This window comes from Saccostrea echinata, unplaced genomic scaffold, assembly GCF_033153115.1.
Source record: "Saccostrea echinata isolate AGI-Se365-2 ecotype Australia unplaced genomic scaffold, CSIRO_AGI_Sech_v1 ptg000023l, whole genome shotgun sequence".
In the NCBI taxonomy this organism is placed as follows: domain Eukaryota; kingdom Metazoa; phylum Mollusca; class Bivalvia; order Ostreida; family Ostreidae; genus Saccostrea; species Saccostrea echinata.
The window spans coordinates 13,352,528-13,373,876 of NW_026889772.1; the positions used below are offsets into that span (position 1 = coordinate 13,352,528).

Below are 21,349 nucleotides of genomic sequence, written 5' to 3' on the forward strand. Positions count from 1 at the left end.
AAGACAGTGAAAGTTTATGATCAGAACAAATTACATGTTTCTTTAAACAATTAGGCTAACAAATTTAAGGTCAATATCATGGGAAATATTAAAAAAAATTCTGTTCTACAATAGATGTTTTTGTTTTGATATTTTTTTGCTGCAAAATTGAACTGTATTTTGAATATCTTTTGGAAGTTATGATTAAACAAGAGACCCAGGGGCCACATCGCTTACCTAAGCACTATGGCTAGGAAAAAAGCAAAAATCAGTTTAGTATTGAGAAGCTTTAATGCAGAAGTGGTCCCGACCTACCCCTAAAAGGGAGAAGGGGCGGGGGTATGATCTGAACAAACTTGAATCTACACCGCCTGAGGATGCTTACTACTCTGCTTAATACTCTGTGCCAAGTTTGGTTGAAATTGTCACAGTAATTCTAAAGAAGAAGATGAAATTGTGAAAATTTTTAGAACGACAACGACAACGACAGACAACGGATAAATTTCATCAGAAAAGCCCACTTGAGCCTTCGGCTCAGGTGAGCTAAAAAGAATCCTGCATCCCCTCATGTCATAGATGTGACAATGGCCAGGTTTTGTTTGTAAATCATTTCTGATAAAGCAGTATCCTAGGTATTCAACAGACTGCATCCCTACACATGTCAATGCATTAAATTTACGAAGTTGGACGTGGCAACCCTTATACTAATTTGGTAACATCCAACATTTTAGCATATATTTAGAATGTAATATTTTCTTTAACTATCTCAGTTAAGCACCTTTTCTTTAATAAAGCGGATATTGGTTAAGATTTAATGTTGGCTTTGAAAAAGATACTTGTGGTATTTTGAATTTAAAATATTACTGCCTTTAACAGTTCATCAAGACAATGCTAAGACATCAAATTATTCGAATCGAGACCTCTGTTACGATGTATAATGATCTAGCTATTGAAAATATAAAATAAAACACAACAACCATAAGGAGACATCGGATTCTTTTATTTGAAATGTCCATACTAAGTATTTGTATAAAGTTCTCATAATGATTCGAACGGTTAACGATGAACAAACAACAAGGTTTCGAAGATGAAAAACACATATGTAACAAGGCATTGAATCAAAGATTCAGAAAGAAAATGATCAGTCTGATCGGTCACAGAAGAAGCTACTTCAAAACAAAATAATGAAAACAAAATCACATGAGAGAAAGATATATATCTGTAATTCGTTTAAAGAAGCAGTACAAAATCTTTCTTTCTCTCATTTCAATAGTTTGAAAAAACAACATTTTAAAAAAAGAAATGATTAGTGATAATTCTGTAAGATTGCATCATTATTGGATAAAAATATCTATCATATATACCGTGAAATGTGAAAATAACGACCAGTGATTATGCTCAAAAATCCATTTAAACAATACAAATTGTGAGCACACGGACCTCTGAAAGTAGAGGTTGGCTCAAGTGCCCTGTAGGGGTAGGCATCCATTGCATGCCTCTTGTCATATTAAAATCAAATTAGAATACAATTTCAATGGAATAAAAAAGCTCATGATCTCATTAAGTATTGAAGCATCAGTGCTATAACTAATATGAATAGACACAATTTCCAGAAACTGCTCTTTCGACTGTTTGTCTCAGAGAAGCCGAGAGGTCTGGTGGCAAGTGGGTAATCAATTCTCTTCATCTGAGTTAATATAGCCTCTCGGGCACCGCTCCATTTCCCAGGTCCCATAACTCTGTACTGAAAAGGTGTAACTGGACCGAAGAATACCACTGCTGCAAGCTTGGGATCAGTCATTATTAATTTGTCTGAAGTGATAAAAATTGATAACAACAGTTATAGATATCCATGTAATGTATTTTTCTTTCTTAAATGTGACGTAGTCCACAAAGAACTATTAATGGTTTCCCTCATATTTTGCCCCCTTTATTAGTAAAATTTAAACGTCAATGAACCTTAGTGAAATTGATATTTTTTGAAAGATGAGAATTTATATTTTTTAAATTGTTACATTAATCAAATTCAAATTAAATGCACTAAATTAATGATCATAAATTGCTTAGAATCACAAAAAAAAAAGAGTCAAAGAGTGACATTTTTGATATAGCGTCCTCTTTATTTATAACAAATATGTATACCAATATTAATATTCTAAACTTAATAATAACATCTTCTTTTTAAATATTTTTCGATTTTTTTTCGCGATTGTTTTTCCAAAATACATTGCTGCTGCACATATGTAAAGTGCAAATTTTATTATATATTCTACATGTACATTTTATTAAATCTGCTGTAAAACGATATACATGCAACACATTTTAAGAATTCCAGTAATTTATTTATTTGTTGATTTATTCATTTACTTAATATGTTATTATGTTTTTCAACACACCCCATACAGGTTCCTATATATTATAAGGTCTTTTGTCTATTTATTTATTTTATATGTAATGTAGATTCGACTGCTATTATTCATATATAAAAGAAATGTGAAAAGGCCAACAATGTCAAACTAAAAAAAAGAAAAGAAATAAAAATAAAAATTGGGACATTTATCAAGGAGTTAATTTACTTAATGTAATAGGGCAAAAAAAAAGCCCTCACCATATATAGTTATATGTATTATTTAACTATGTGATTGCAACTAAACTTATGGCATACGTATGTTTCAAGATGTGACTTTCTCAGGATAATTTCCGCACGTACACTGAGATATCATGGACTATACGATGGTGCAACGATGGTAAACGAAGATTTCATGAATGTTTATTATCGAAACATCTCGAATGACCACATGAGACCCCTTTCAACAAATAGATGAAAATTGCTAAACGACCAAAGTTTAAAATTCTAAGTTCTGTAAATGGCATTCTGGTTCATGCAATGTTTTGACCCCCTTTGGAGCTTATGTATGAGCTCACCAAACCGCATTTTATATTTTTTTTCCTTGAGAATTAAAGTTTTAAATTTTGGTTCTATAATATTTACCATAACTTTGACTTAAAGAAAAAAAAAATCTGTTTGCCAAGTTGTTTCCTTTATTGTTATATACGCAAATTTATGGACCAAATCATTTTTCATGTTATGATTCAATAACAATGAATAAATCAAATTTAGTCAGAAAAATTAATTTAAATAGCATGCTACAAAAGGAATACACTCGTGTTAAGAGGGATCTTCTCATATCTATTGTATTTAAAATTCATGAATTAAGATGACAATATCACTAAATGACGGTATCATTTTTGTTAAAATTAAAATCTTGTTTTAGTAGCAAGATCAAGTCAAGGTTATCATGTTTTCCTAGATATAAAGGATTAAAAATTACTTAAGAAATAATGTATCATTTTTAAACATCTATCGGGATATAAATACGGGTTGGTCACGAGATCAAATTTCATAAAGCCCGAAAGGCTTTATGGTAAATTTGATCTCGTACCAACCCGTATTTATTTCCCCATAGATGTTTAAAAATGATACATTATTACTTACATTTATATTTATGACTAATAAATAATAATAATTTATGGCTCAAATTTTATATTTTCCTGATTATAATCTTTAACGCGTGAATGTTTTATTTTTCAAACTCAACGGCATGTATTTGATCCATTGATTGCGCGTCGACCCTCTATGACGTCAATGAGAAATTACATCGAACGTTTATGAAGCAAGGAACCCGTGTTTATACACGGATATATAGATACGCATTGCTTTTAATAGTGTTAAATGAAAGAAAACATTTTCAAATGTAAATATTGTTGCCTATCATGTTATGCCCACTTCTTTTTAACAATATTATTTGTTCATCTTTTTGCATAAAAATTAACACCACAAAAAGTCTATCAGGTAAAATTACCAAATTGAGACAGAAAGAAAAATTAACTAAAATAGGTATTGGCTGATCCGAAATTCCTCCAATTTTCTTATATTTTGAAGGAATATTCTTTTATTTTCTATGCTTCTAATATTTAACTTTTTCTTATTTTCACACATGATAATGTCTTCTTCTTTTTTGTTTTTAAATTTAGATCGACCACTGTTCGTTATCTTCACCTATTTGACTTCATATACATGTACTGATACAGAATGAAACATAAAAAAAATATTGACCTTTAAGAAAGAGAATAAAACATTTTTTCTTGATTTTTTTCACTCAAAATTGGGCTGAAAAGGGTTAACAAGATTAAAGTTTGTTTGAAAAAGCTTATACATATGATATATTCTATAACTTAAGTCCTTAATTATAAATTTCATGCACGGCAGAAAATCCTTTAAGACCTTGATTGTTTAAAACTGTGAACTTAATTCATAATTCTATAGAAAATTTCAAAAGCAAAACTTGTGAGATTTTCTTACGCTTGTTCCGCCAAAAATAAAATCCTTGCTGAATTTAAAACTCAGTGTACCATTTCTTTGTCAAGTTGAAAAGTTGTAACCGGGAAAGGAAAATATGATCCTATATATTCCTAACATCTCAATGTAAAGGACATTTATACAAATTTACTTCAATATTCTAATTAGTCAGAGAACAGAAAAGGGATCGAGTTGGAACATTCTAATTAGTCAGAGAACAGAAAAGGGATCGAGTTGGAACATTTACTTCAAACACTTAAATATATATCATTGTAATACAATCGTTGCTAGCTCTTTAACAGGAAAATAAAGATAAAATAATTTTTAAAGCATTATGAAAAAAAATATTCTCACATTGCAAATTTTGGATAAGAATTACTGTCTCTGATAGACAAAGCAATTTCATAAAATCCTATTGTATAATATATTAAGGGTTGCATAATTCTTATATACTAGTCCCGGCTCAATACCTAAATAAGGATAATTGCCATTCAGTTTTGACAATTCGTCCATGAAGTTTATGTAATCTACTTGGATGGTGTGCCTTGGACTATGTACAAACTGTTTCTGCATGGCGTCTAATTTCATCTGGATATTATTCCACATCTCTTGTCTGCTTGGCAGAACAACGTCTCCCTAAAACGTTTATCAAAATATATTAAAACGCTCAAACATACTACAGAAACATATGACAAGAACCTTTCTAAAAGCCGGAATTTTTTCTTATTCAGAAAAATTATTATTATTTATTATTTAAATAAGGTAAAGAAGAAGGTATGATTTTAGCTTTATTGTGCCCTGAAAATTTAATGTTTTCAGAAAGTTTTGAAACTGGCTTAAATATTAGTTGAGTATATGACTGTGATAAATCAGGAAAGAAAAGGCCAAGAAGAAGTACCATTTTGGAAATATGACATCTTTAATTTGATGCATTTTTCTATTTTAAACAGAAAAAGCCTCAAAATGACTCATTTCAAAGGTTATTTTCCTTAAGAAAATAGTGTCCACAGCCGTCGCCCACTTTAATTTTCGGATATGTAAAATTCTTTGAAAAATCACATATTTCCAAATCTTTGTGGGCGATGCCTGTGGACAATATTATCTGAAGGAAAATTCCATTGAAAATTGATGTTTTCTGCAACTTTTAAAGAAAATAAGGGAAATTGCACAAGTTTATGACATCACAATTAGCACTTAGAAGGTCATGTGAGAAAAATGATTTGTATGATCTTTCAGCGTGGAATTCCAATGATTCAGGAAGCATGGGTTTTAATTTTTTACATCACTTTCATTTTTAAGAAAAACATAGGGCAAGATTTGTATTGAAATCGTACCTTGTTCTTTCTCAAGCATTTTCTTACGGTTTTAGATCTATAAAAGTCAAAGGTTTTGTTTTATTGAAAATTTATATTCATAAAGGAATTCCTTTTGCAGTATTTCGTCAATGATATTTAATTTTATAGAGGCATAATTAAAATTTTCATGTATTCTAAAATCATTCAGATCATACAATATTGAGTTTTCTATACTTTACCTATGTGTTGTAAATTTGCATATTAAAAAGATTCTTTAAACCACTTAATGTTGTCATGTTCGAGGCACTCTCAATTTCATGTAAACGACTGATTAGCATTTCCCAACTACACCTGTTACCTTTCAAAGTTGTCTGATCAGAGGTAGCTTTCCTAATTCATTTAATAACAGAGTTCTTTTTATTACAGATTTAAACTTTTAAGGACATATCATATCAAAATTAATTCTCATTTCTCATTAGATTATTTGTCGACTTAGTGAGGAAGAGTTTTACACTCTGCCCATGTGCTTTGTTATAGCAAGACGGAGCTCGGAACTTTGATTTCGGATGTGCATTATACAAATTTAGTTTTGAATTGTTCAGGATTATAATTGTGCAGTGTTTAAAATTAATTACCTAATTAAACTTGAATATTCACTAAAGTCCAGGGTAGACGTCAGCAAGACAAAGTAAGATCACAAAAGAAGTAATTGTACATATTTTTTAGAGGAATCGCTCGGTGGCGCAGAAAGTCACATACTGAAGGCAGCATGTTTCCTTTCTTTATGGCTTTTTTGTGACCGCCTTTTTGCTTCTTAAGTGTTTTTTTTTTACCATTTATACTATTGGCTAGGCTATTTTTGTCATGTGATTATTAAGAATTATGTCATGTGACTAGTCAGCATTTTTATCAAGTCAATTTGTATGTAATATATATTTTGTTTTAAGCCCAGCCAATTAATTGTGATATAAGTCTACGTAATATTTAAATGTAGTTTTTAGTCATTTGTTAGTTTCAATAAATGACATTTTCACTCAATGTTTCTTTCTTAGTACTATATATAGGAGGTTAAAAAAAACAAGCTGCGAATAGCCAGAATTGTCTCTTCTCACTACAGGGGAAATTTGTGAATATAAAAAACATTACCTTCACAACTCTGGCGAAGAGCCTACTTTGCTGTTCAGAAATAGGCATTATTGCTCCAAACGGTTGTATAAACCCAATACAAGCCAGTGTGTGTCTTTCCAGATCAGGAGGAAACATGAATTTATACATACAGTTCAACTTTCTTATTTTTGACTTCTATAACAGATTTGTCTAGGATTGGGAACCCAAATTTGTATCCTGTTGCTAAAAATACCACATCAATATCATCTTCAAATGACCCATCTTCGATTTCCACGCCCGTTTTTGTGAATTTCTTGATGTTGGGTTTGATAATGATGGACCCGCTTATGATTCTGTTAGGGAGCTCGTCGTGTACAGTCGGATGCTGCGCTAAAGGGGGATGCTTTGGCTGCAGAGAGAATTTGGCGTGGTCAAATCTTTCATTCAGTCTCTATGCTATAACGTCGTTTGGATCCCAACCAAAAATACTCATCACAGCCTCGAAAGCTCTAAAATTACATTTTTTTTTCAAAAAAAAGATCTAATCAATAGTCTATTATCCAAAATAACGTTCAATCTACACATAAAGGAATTAAAAAAAAAAACATGTACAAAGTGCATACAAAGTTGAAATATTCTAAATTTATCTTAAACTTCAGAGAGACAAAAAATTATTTTAATTATCTAAGAGACTAGAAAGAAAACGAAGAAGTACCTTGTAGATCTCCTGAGAATCTCCACATCTCCTGGAAGGCCATGGTCTGAAACACGATTAAATACCCAAGATCCTCTTCTTGTGCTCAAATATAACTTTTTAAAAATTTATATAAATATATAAATAAAAAGAAGCATTTGCGGCAAATTGAATATGTGAAAAGGTCTGGTTTTACTAGAATCTGTGCAAAAGTTCCAGAAGCTTAGCACAGACGTTCACTACCTGTTGATTATAGCAACCACGTAACATTTAATGGTAAATTTTAACAATGAAATGATTTAATGTAAGAATGACAATAATTTATATCAGTGGATCCATAATTATATACAATGTCAATGTAAATAAACCATTCTGACAGAGACTAGAACTGCCAAAGTTTCTCCAAATATGTTGTTGAGATCCATGTTTACAATGTTTTCAATCTCACAATCGCTTAGCTGTGACGTCTCAACCGCTCAATTATGACTTCATGTAGCCTATGACACTGAGTTATAAAAAGACAGAGGCAAAGGGAAAATGAAAGAAAATATAATAAACAGAAAATTCAATGTTTTGTAGTTGAATATGGAATTTATTTCACACGTGAAACAGGATTTTTTTTAATATTTTCACTCGTGCTTCGCAAAAATATCAAAAAATCCTGTCCCAATCGTGAAATAAATTCCATATTCATCTAAAAACATTGAATATCCTCTATATATTTTTTAAAATTTCATTTTACCATAATATCTGTCATTTCTACGATGAGAGCAGCAGTGGAACATAAATGTGAGGCTCCAAGCAATTAACGAAGATGTTTGACATTTTTAGTGATGTTTGTAGAGCTTTTCTTTCTTTTCAAATGATATATATAACACGACATAGGTTTCTCCATGTTAAGAATATATACTTTGACGTGTATCGACTGCAACAATAATCATAACGTGAAACACATGAGGCTACAATAATATGACGTTACATTCAATGACAATAAATGCATTTGCATTATCTCATTTTGTTTGGATTCACTTCAATTCATTAATAATCAAAGTTTCTCGTCGTAAAAATAAATGACAAATATACATTCTCAAAACCAGGCCCGTTTTTATTATATTTAAAAAATGGGGAAGGGGGAACCATAAAAATAATTAACAAACAAAAACAATCTTTACTGCCCAAACCCGAAAAAAAAAATTCCTATTTTGTGGGAGGAAGATCTTCCTTTTACTTTTCATTTTTTAATGCAGTAACATGGCAGAATTTGAACCTTATTGCAACAATAAAAAAATTCATATGAAATCTTTTGCAAATAACTATTCTAAATAAAAAAACGTGTGTGTGTGTGTGTGTGTTTGTTGCGTTTGTGTGTGTTTGGGGTTCTACTAACTTTCCGGAAATAGTTTTTAATGCGATGACGTCAGAATTCGACCTCACTGTAACAAAAAGTAGGGAGGAAGCAGCAGCCTTTAAGAAAATTTTCAAACGAAATCTACAACAAAATGAGGGGGAGGCTGTCATCCCCTTCAGGTACTACCTACCTGCACAAAACACTACGAACAATGTATCCTCATAGTTTACCATACTAGCTACTTGAAATTTCGAAGAGTTTACATGTTTTATTTCAGTCGATGTTATAACGAAATTACTTTTACAAGTTAATCAATTTACAGGTATTAGGCCTATTTTCGAGTTTTAAAACGGATTAGAAAACGGACAGAAAATATAAATACAATGTATATGTGAAACACGTGCGGCTTAACATGTCTGAAGACTACATTCACTTGTATAAATTTGCGACTTGTTAATAACATAATAGCTTCTAAAATTTTGATTGGAAAAAATTGAGGAATCTATATGAAATTGATTAACTAATCATTACTTTGAACCAATATTTGCATACTAGTAGAATAATATACCACAACAGGCAATATACATTCCTCTATGTGCTCTCCCCCATTTATATTGCAATATTATAAATGCAAAACTTTTGCATTAACCTCCTCCTTATTAATGAAAAAAATTACAATTTTGTTGAACTTGCTATTAAATAAATGTAAAAATTAATAAAGTTAGTTTTTATGGATCATTCGAATAACATACAGTCAAACTCGTTTACATTGAAATTTTTGGGTCCGTGAGATTTTATTTCAAATTAACCGAATTTCATTATATCCGTGTGCCATGAGTTACATAGAGAATGAAGATACGGTAAAATAAATACGTACAGGAAATGTTATTTTTTACATAACATAACGTGTAGTGTTTTAGAAACATAACTATGTACCTGTATTTTTCAAAGAACTCCTTAATTTTTTTTACTGTTCTGGTTGATTCGTGTTAAAAAAAACTATCAGGACTATGTTATATTTACACGCAAAAAAGTTCGTCTTGAACACTCCGCATTGATACAATGATTTGTCAGGTTTACATCTATAGAACAACCCTGTCCCATCGCATTGAAAACATATGCATTGTATACTTCGATTCAAATCAAAAAGTTTATTACCGTCTTCCTTGGAAGACGGTATACAGAGTTGAAGTATTTTACAGTGTTCGGACTATGCACTTCCTCTCTTTTGTGATTGGTAGAAATTGCATGATGAAAAATTTTTCAATTATTTCATTGGTTGAAATTCTGTTCAAGGCAAGGGAGATAATTTTCTGATGATCTAATTTTCGCACGACTTAACAATTTTTCAAGATTTTCAATCGTAAAAAAATATGACAAAACGAACAGTGGAAATTGGCAGTAATTAATTCGAAATAACATGCTTTTTTTTTTTTTAAAGCAATTACCCCCCCCCCCCAAATTCTATATTTTCATTGTTAACTGAATTGATCTTTATTGCATGCAAGCTTTACAGCTTGTATGTATCTTTTTCCCTTTGTTTTTCACTTCTTTCTAATCTCTGCAGCACTCGGCAACACCTCGGCCGATTCGTACCTCATCTACATATCACAAAGGGGATGGAATCAGCCGAGGTTTGCCGAATGATCTCGGAAGCAGAGTCGAAGTTTACGGAGACAGTCGAGCATCTGTTAACTTTTCACTTGGTTTATGTCAGAAAAAAACTTATTATGAAGAAATACAAAGCCAAGTAATTTTCAAGAATTATACGGCCTGATAGGTTTAGGTCAGTTTACTGTTTAAGGTTGTTGCTAAAGACGGTAAGCTTTTTGAAAAAGCTCTACTTGACAATGTTTTCCTATAACTAACATTGAATTTATCTGCTCCTGCACTTTCTCCGCACACCAATTTACACACGACACCTCTGCGTATTTTAGCCATGTCGGTCTCAATGTCGTAGTTGGAAAATAAAAATGAAGACTAATATGTTCCAATGAGAAATGCTTAATTTGTTTATTTTTACAAGACATAATTATATTTTTACAAGTCCGCCGATATCAAATTATATGTGTGAAAAATTTACCCGTGCTAGACTTCGTATATAGTCAGTCACCTATGTCCACGCGTTGCAATCGGCGACTTCAAAATAACCCTTACAAAAAAAAAAAAAAAAAAAAAAAAAAAAAAAAAAAAAAAAGCTTTGTGTTCAGCGGACCTCAAAATCACTTTAAAAATTACCGAGTTTTTCAATTTAACGGATTTGAATCAAAACGATTATTTATTACATAGAAAGTGTGGCAGTTTTTCAGGGGAGACCAAATTCATTTCAAAGTAACCGATTTTTCAAACAAAGAGAGTTCAATGTAAGGGAGTTCGAGTGTACCTACTTTTAGCACATGTACAGCAAATCGAATTCAGAAATTAACAACTCGCTCATTTCATGATAAAGAATTTAACCCAATTACCCTCACCGAAGTACAAATTATGAATCGTATCAAAAACAACTTTTATAGTTATGGTTGATACATATACATTAACCCAATTACCCTCACCGAAGTACAAATTATGAATCGTATCAAATACAACTTTTATAGTTATGGTTGATACCTATACATTAAACAACGAATTTAAAATCCAAAAATGTAAGATAAACATAATTTTTTTATCCATTGCCGACTTGCCGTTGGGAGAGGGATGGGGTAGATCTGGGCTAAAGACATTGTTATAATTAATTATCTCTACTAATCAAACAAGAATAACGTCACGGTAGCTCAGTCAATAGAGCGCTCGCTCTGTGATCGGAAGGTCTTGGGTTCACACTCCGGCCGCGACTGACCTAAGTCGATAAAAAATAGGTAGCAACTGTTCCTTCGCTAAGAGCTCGGCACTTTGAAGTGAAAGTTGCGGATCTTTCAGATGAGACCTTAAAAACCATGACCCCGTGTCACGGCAGGCGATGGCACAATAAAGATCCCTTAGTGCTCAATGGCCCTGAGTACCGAGTAAAGGTCAAAATTTGAAGCCCTTCACCGGTATATGGTGACGTCTCTATATGAGTGAAAAATTTTCGAATGGGAAGTAAAACAACATACAATCTATCTATCTATCTATCTATCTATCTATCTATGTGTATCTATCTACAAGCAATATCCAAGATGACCAACATTGCTGTTATTTTTTTTAAAGTTTGACAAATAAATTCTGTACTTTGGGCGGAAACTGAGTCACCGATTTTTAAGATACAGCATCATTGATAACTAAGCTGTCATCATGACAAAAACTACCAAAGACTTTGAAATGTCATCTCTTTACCTTTTGTTGTATGTCAATGAATTTGTAAATAAACCATGTACACAGATAACCATAAAATGTTGGGATGGATTATAATTGTTCGGTTCATGGTGAATTCACCCAAACCATGTCACCAATATTTTAACAATGTTCGTAGCAAATCTGCCAGTTTCACATTTAGATAATTTATTGTATAACTCGTTTGTTGTCTGATCATGCCTACTTTGCATTGCAGTAAAATAATTCACCTCCCTTAAAATGACTTTCAATTTGTGCGTGTGTACGTTTAAATCCAAAACTGACGCTCTTTCTACAAGTGTAAACTGCATGCTTTTTTCTTACTTCTAAACTTTTATTGATCGACTTTTAGATCAGCCATATTATCCTTAAATACTTAATCATTTCAGCCTCCTTTTCATAGAATAACTATTATCAATGATCAAAGACGTACCAGCAATTCTAAAATCTTATTTAAAAATATGTATATGATAATTCATAATTAGTTTACCTGGCTTGCTACACGACTTAATTCTACGGCAGCGTCTACTCCCGAGTTTCCAATTCCAATAAGAAGGATTCTTTTGTCTTCATATCCCTTGGTGTGTTTGTAATCATGTCTGTGAATTACCTTGCCTTCAAAATCTTTTAAACCTGACAAAGAGTCTTCCAAATTTAGAGGAAACTTCATTTCGATGTCAAGAAACAAATACTGAGTTACGTACAATTAGATAATTCGTTCATGTCCGTAAACGATAATTAAAGTTAGGGAATTCTGATATATATATATATATATATATATATATATATATATATATATATATATATATATATATATATATATACATATATACAAAGATGGACCAAAATTTCAATCCTATTTTCCCAAACATTTACCAAAAAAAGGAATAATGTTTTATTATATCTTGGTATACCGGGAAAGTCTGGAATATTTTTCTCCGCATGATGACCAGTGCACACCATGACGGCATCAAATACGTGTTCTTTAGTCTCTCCTGTTGTTAAATCTTCTGTTGTAATGTTCCACTGCCCAGATGTGTTAAAGTCTGGACTCCTGCTTACTGATGTCACCTATAATAACACACATAAAGAAACAACAAACAACGTTAACACAATCAATTAATAAACGTACTGAATATTTAATTCATTTCTATAAGTTAGAAAAGGAAAATGATTAAATTCTAGGGTAATACCTCTGTTTTGAACCTTATGTATTTTCTAAGGTCAAATTTTTCCGCATACTGGTTAAAGTACTTGAGTACGTATTTGTTATGCATGTAGATTGGGTATTCCTTGGGTATTGGGAAGTCACTGTACGTCGTCATCTCCTTACTAGTGTTGATGATTGTGGATTTCATCACACAAGCTTGACCATCGGTAGCCTCTTCTGTGTAATACCACAGGCCACCTTATCAAACATAAAAATAGTTTAGCTAAATGTGTTTTTTTTGTTGATCAAAACTTTGAATAATTTGACCAAAAAAATCCATTATATAGAAGAACACTTTCAAAAATAATCAAAAAATCAAAACATTTGAAACCAATGGAAAACAAAGGCGGCTAATTCAAAAAAAAAAGTATATTGTTTCGCTGCATCATTTCTTAACAATTTGAATTACCATCAGTGTTTAGAACATTTTTCGAATTTTTTTCAATCATCCCGTAGAAAAAGTTGGAATGAAAAAGAACGAGCGGGAATAAAATCCACGGCCATGCTTCCTTAACAGTTTCAGCAAGATTAAGCAATATTAATTTTATAATAAATAACAATTTGAATCCAAAAATATAATTGCTTTCCTCTTTCCTGGCAAAATTTTTGTCATGTTATATGATTTTTAGCCAGACTCATTGCACGTTGAACAAAAGCGGGTATAAAGAAGAATAAGGACCCCTATCCGTAGAACATGTAATTTTTTGTAGAAAAAGAGACCAAGGCCAGTTTTCTACATGTGCAACTTATAAAAAATTGACCGCTGTTGAAAAATGACCCCCGTTCCAACAGAGTGATACAAAGTTTAAAAGAGATGATTGATGCCAAGGTCTGGGTCTGAACAGGTAATTCTCTTACGTTTTCTGATTAACACTGGACAAACACGCAATTAAAATGTATTTAACAGCATTACATGTGTCATGTGTTTCTATTTATTATACATACTGTGTTCTCAACACAATAAAAATTTCACAATAGATACGTCAAAGTGGCTATTAGTTGAAGCTGTTATTGTGACGTCAAGAACGTAAGTCAGGAGGACATATTGTTATCTCATGACCTATTATTTTGTCCGAGCATTTTCTCGGAGATGACTCAGACAAACATAATGACATTTTTCAGAAATGATGATCAGCAACTCTAGATGTTCATTAAATAGTTTGTTTTCTCAAACTGACCACTGTTGCCATGGGAACAAAAAAAGACAAATTTAATCAACGAATGTTCTCAAGGTTGGCTTGAACAATCTTTATGAAACTTCACAAATGAATTTATATTTAAGATTCTTAAAATTGTTCCCATTACCATGGAAACGGTTGGATAAACTTTTTCACACAACGAACGAGTTATCTAACGTGTACAGAACAAGATTTTTCTTCCGGGAGGTGATCATTGTGTATGTCTATTGCTTGCAATAGGAAAGACTCTAATCTTAATCTTTTTAAACATCTTTTTCATATTTCAATATCTTGCTGTTTATGGCCAACTAACAACTGAACTATATGAAAACGGTATGACTTTAGAATCGGCTTTTCCATCGCCAACTTTTTATGTGTATTTATTTCGTAATATTCCACTATCACCTGCATATCGTATGTAATTACGTCTCCCAACTTATTCGGTACACTAGAGCATTGTCTGAGTACACTCAACTTTAAAACAGAGGCAGGATACTGAAAAATAAGTTGATGTTACAGGGCTTTCAACAGCCTCATAAAAAGTAAGCATTATGAAAATTCCCGGGTCAATATAATGATTTGTTAGTAAATACATTTTTTAATTTAGAATCTTTATGACTTTAACAAATTTACAAATATTCGTCAAGGCAATAACTTTTCTAAATTTTCCTTCACGTAGGTTATGCAGATTTTAAGGTTGATGCCATTTTTCCTACGGGCAAAAGTTCATTTTCGACGTCAGATAATGCCCTGGGGGTCATTTTTCGACGTCGAAAATGACCTCCAGTCAATTTTCTAAGGGGGCCATTATTCGTCTTTACACCGGCGTCTTTATACGGTGTTCAAACGGATATCCTGACTCTTCACATCCAAATTAAATGTTCGCTAAGAAATATAGTGCGTACTCTGAAGCACTTTGAGATAACTCAAACACTAAATCAAATATCAAACAAAGTAAAGTAAATTGAGGATTTTTCTATACAGACATTAATTCACCCATGTTTTTCAAATGATGTATAATTGTGTAAAATATGCGAAAGATTTTCATCAGATCCCTCTGTCATATTCTATAAATAGAGGTTATGTTACCAGGTCAACACACATGCTGGGAGCACGTGACCCGACGTAAAGCAAAACTCCCCGCTTAGGCCTCATCTGTGCACAGACATTTGAGCTTACTGCAATGTTTGTTTACTTTTGGAAATGATATCAGAGGCAAGAACGAGACATATGATATATTGATAACGCTGCTGTTAAAGTCCAACTAAATTTTATTTCAATTTTTGACATTTTATATGTTATATGCCAAAGAAACATACTTTTGTGTTATATTTACATTCCGCATGCATTTTGCTTATAAAATGTGTGGAAAGCTATGGCATGCAAAACACCATACCATGGACGGGGAAGTCAAAGATAAAGGTATGTTTTTGATTATGACGTCACAAACGTTGAACGCCGTGAAAGTGCAAGGTCATAAGGGAAAATCAAAATTCACGCTCAAAGTGAACAGTCTTACGGTAGTAGCTGTTGCAACTTCCATTAATACGAAGGATAATATGGGGATTTTGAAATATAAATCACATTTGCAGACAAGACAAGGAGTTCGAAAATGTAAATACAGTTAAACTTCGGTATCTCGAACACTGATATCTCGAATGCCATTGATATGTCGAAGTTATTTGAAAGTCCCAACCGCTTATTTTTTTTAAGTATTTTACCCTCGATATCTTGAATCCTCGGATATCTCGAAGTTTTGTTTTCGCTGTCCCATCAAATTCGAGATAACGAGGTTTGACTGTATAAGCATTGACATTATTTTTTGAAAGATGTAGTCTCATAACTGCAACGGTGTATGCAAACAATTTTTTTATAACGCGCTTACGAGCGTTACTCAATTTGTTTGTACACACCGTTGAAGTTATGAGACTACATCTTTCAAAAAATAATGTCAATGCTTAGATATATTCTTCAAGTTTCTGAACTTCTTGCCATTAATCTGCTATCACAATGTACATAAATGTTTCATGTGAAAGTGCCTTTGTTCAGTACTATGTAAATATACATCTGAGTACTTTGATTAGAGATCTCTTTTAATTAAGAATATTTTGGATGGTTGAACAGCAAAATATTTTAAAAATTTTGTATAGTATCAGTTTTGAGTAGCTAAGATTTCATTTTAAAAAATCAATTGTAATAGTTCTTTTAAGTCTGAAAGTCAAACTATGCTGCGCTTACATCGTCGCAACCACGATTTTGAGTCCAAAAAGGATGATACAGAGAATTGATGTGAATCACCCATGGGTTACCGACGATGCTGCACTTATTACGGAATCTTATATAAAATTTCCCAAACATTTTCCCTTATGAAACCCTTACGCATTTGTATATAGGTCGCAATCAATAAATCATATCTTTTAGAGCACGCCGTGTTTGTTTGCTGCTCGATCAAGAAAGCACATAGTCAAACCTTCATTGACTCTACATTTAGCTGACCTCGTAAGAAGCCGATAACGTGAAAACTATTATATGTAATATTAAATGTAATGAATAAAGGACAAAGACAAAAAGAAAAAAAGGAAATAAAACACTTCGTTAGAGTCTTGCTACTAGGAAAATTTTCACTTTAATATATATAAATGAAGTCCATCTACAACGATTAAGGATGGTACTAACCTTATATATATATATATATATATATATATATATATATATATATATATATATATATATATATATATATATATATATATATATATATATATATATATATATATATATATATATATATATATATATATATATATATATATATATATATATATATATATATATATATATATATATATATATATATATATATATATATATATATATATATATATATATATATATATATATATATATATATATATATATATATATATATATATATATATATATATATATATATATATATATATATATATATATATATATATATATATATATATATATATATAATATATAATATATATATATAATATATATATATATATATATATATATATATATATATATATATATATATATATATATATATATATATATATATATATATATATATATATATATATATATATATATATATATATATATATATATATATATATATATATATATATATATATATATATATATCTGTATGTATCTGATATTATAAAATATTTTAATCAGCCTATAATATTAATCATATGATGTGTCAAACATAATTACTGGTTGTGATCATAAATATACCTATGTGATCTGTTCGCTCGAAACACACTGGATGTAACCCTTCATCCACACAACATTTGATGGCGATCAGTCCGCTTGCACCAGATCCTATCACCGCAACCTTTTTTGTCATCACGTCAATGATTGCTAAAATCAAGCAGGTAACTTAGTATCAGTTGGAACAGCTCTTGAGTGAAGTTTCGATCAGTTTCCAACAAGGCTAGATTGTGAGAAAAGAATTGGGGGAGGAAGGCTAATTCAATCATTTATTAACACATATCTAAAACATTTACACTAGATATAGGTCCAAAGGTAAGACAGTTTCCTAAATAGATTTCTTATCTCTAAAATAGTAAAAATATTATCTATATTCATCAGGGAACTATAGGCTTCCATAAGTATTTATGTAATATTAGATAACCAGTTTTGATATAAAACAAATCAAACCTTTTATAAAACCTTACTTGACATAGTTTTTATGCTGAACTAGTGAAATTTTTATTTGTAAAACTTCAAATGTTGTTTATGGAATTGAAAGTACTCTATGCGGACTGATTTATATTGGGAAAACAAAGGGTTCACTTGAGTTCTGACGACACGTTTCTCGAATATCTGTTTTGTAACCCTTTGAAATATACCACAGATTTATCATAATTATCATTATCTTGTGATTTTTAAAATTGTTTTCAAAATATCTCAGTAAAGAAAGACATAAAAAATTTGTGATATTGCCAATGCTAGTGATTTCCAATAGGATTATGTAGTAATTAGCATCCTCTGGTATCTTGCACAAATGCCTGGTAGGGTACCTCAGTTTTTGTCAGGTAACTTGTTACAGTATAGTATAGTAGCAATGCTTCAATGACAATTCTTGGAAAAAATTATATACTATTGAGGAAAGTGTCGTCTGACCTTAATAAGAGAATGTCGGGGCATTGCCTTGAAATAAATAATGGGGGCCATCAACATCTTTATAAACATTTCAATTTTCCTGGCCACTCTGTTTTCTAAATGAGGGTTAGAATTCTGGAAAAAATTATCATCCAACAAACACTCCCACTTTAAGTAATCCATTTCGTAGACCTGCATATGGGGTTTATATCTCTCAATTGATTCAATACGCAAGAGCATACTCTTGAACAATTTCTAAACGAGATAAATTATTGACAAACAAGTTGATAAAAAATATCAACAGTCTCGTTAAAAGTCATCATTTCGTAAGTACTATGGTCGATACAATGACCTTGTCAGCAATACAATCTATCATTAAGTCATGTGCTTTTTTTTAATACTAATTGTTAGGCCATTATTTACCCACTGAATTGTCGACGGATTTTTCCGTTGTTTCCCGATCATGACAAGGAGCACACGCCAGTGTGATCGGTCTGCAGGGGGTGCTCACTCCTCCATGGACCTGATCCCACCTCTGATGTTTTAGAGGTCCGTGTTTGCTCTGCTCCTGGTTTGTATTGTTTGAATGGACTTTTGAGCTTGAATACTGTTCATTATCTCCATATATTTCATCCACAATGTGCCAAAATGAATGTCATGGGACTTTTTAACAATACACCTAGACGTATGCGTAGTCATGAAAATCGATCATACAATAGGTCAAATATACATGATGTCTCTTTTGATTAACTTTTGCCTTACATCAATAAAAAATAAGCTCTTCATCACATTCGCACTAAACTTTACTCGGTTCCCTTGAAATTTTTTGAATGGACAATTTGAAGAAGATATAGCAAGCCCATACTTAGATTCTTCAACTCCAGAAAACAAGGTAGTGTTGTTGATTATGGGTGTTGTCCAACACAGGGTCTTTAAGCCACCGCGTGTGTCAGAAGATAATTCTTACTCAACCCTTCGGTACCTTAAACTTAAATTTGCCAAAAAAGAAATAGATGTTGCGAAGATTAGCAACATTCTTAATCATAAAATGTTCAGTCTTGCTTTCCACCATATTTCAACTTGAAGTCTACATCCTGGATTTCCCACAGATATTCCCAAACTGTTGCTTCCAAACTTTTCAATTATAAACAAACCTTACAATGCCTTGATATTGAAGATCTAAAACAAAATTCTCTTAAGTGTTCTTGCTCTTCTTCTTCTTTCAACTACAGTCCCGCTGGACACATTATCGGTGATATTAATATAGTTTAAAATGAAGACCTGAAAGCAATCATCTTAATAGGTCCTAAATACAGAGTCCCGATCTTTTGATTGGCGAAAGTTTGTATTTTAACGTTCCTTCGAGAATTTTTCCACTCATATTGAGACGCCACCACATGTCGGTGGAGAGCTGCAAATTTAGACCTGTACTCGGTACTTACGGTCTTTAAGCAGTGAGGGATCTTTTTGTGTCAGCACCTACTGTGACACGGGACCTCGGTTTATAAGGTCTCATTTGAAGGACCGGTCTCCACGTCCTGTATTGGGAATCCAACCTGCGACGTGAGCACCAACTCCTTACTCGCAACTCTAGAGAAAACGCTCTAATCACTGTGCCATGCGGGCGACAGAAGTTCATTTCTATTATGAATTCTGTCGAAGATTATGCCAGACGTTGAGCTGAATATGAAAGGGAAGACCTGAACACTTTGTATGAAGGATTAAGTGTTTTAAAGATATATCAAACAATCGTATTAGAAAGTCAAAAGGCAATATGGAAACCATCTATCCTTACTTTTACACTAAATCGGAGGTGATAAAAGAATTAGAAAGACTACATGACCAATAAGTAATCGTTCCAGCAGACAAGCCTTGTAACAATACCACCCTTGTTTGTAAGGCTCATTATTTTAACTGTATTTTAGAAGAACTTGGTTTTAATCCTATGTCTTGAAATCCAATTTATACTCGCAGTTCACTTTCTAAAGATGAAATTCTTCAAAATCACATTACAGTGTTTAATACTTTAAACATTCCAGTCAACCAAGATGAGTTCGATCTACCCTACCTATACTGAATTCCTAATCTTCATAAAATTCCTTACAAACAGAGATACATTGCTCGGTCCAGCAAATGCTCTACCAAGCCCCTATATTTACTCTTTACAAAAAAAAAAATTAACTGCTGTAAAGGGGAAACTTCAAATGTACTGTGCTCCAGCATATTCTAAAAGTGCTGTAAATCAGATAAGGATTATCAAAAACTTTAAAAAAAACTTTTAGAAAATTTAAATTCACTAAATTTTTCTACAGTCAATAACATCTTTACTCTACACTTTATACAACCATTCCTCACAATAAATGAAAAACTAGGTTTTTTGAATCATAGACAACTGCTTTTTCAATTAAAAATGAAACTCGGAAATTTTCGCATCTTTAATTGTTTAGCAACATTATCACTTTGTTAAAGATCACTCTGATCTACACAACAGGAATCTGAAGTTGATATCAAAAGATGCTAGAAGTCCTTATTTACATATTCCAGGTCTTCCAACAAACAATTGGAAATTCGATGGGCACTAATTATGCTCCTTTGTTAGCCGAGCTGTTTTTATATTCCTATGAAGCAGAATTCATTCAAAAATTTCCACATGAGAAAAAGAGAACACATGCTGCGGCCTTCATCTCGACATTCAAATATATAGACGTTTTATCAATTAACAA

General features: G+C 31.8%; 1 pseudogene; it reads right to left on the reverse strand.

Moving 5' to 3' along the window:
* Positions 1 to 1,528: 1,528 nt before the first annotated feature.
* On the reverse strand, positions 1,529 to 17,868 carry LOC133191305 (flavin-containing monooxygenase 5-like; annotated as a pseudogene).
* Positions 17,869 to 21,349: the final 3,481 nt, after the last annotated feature.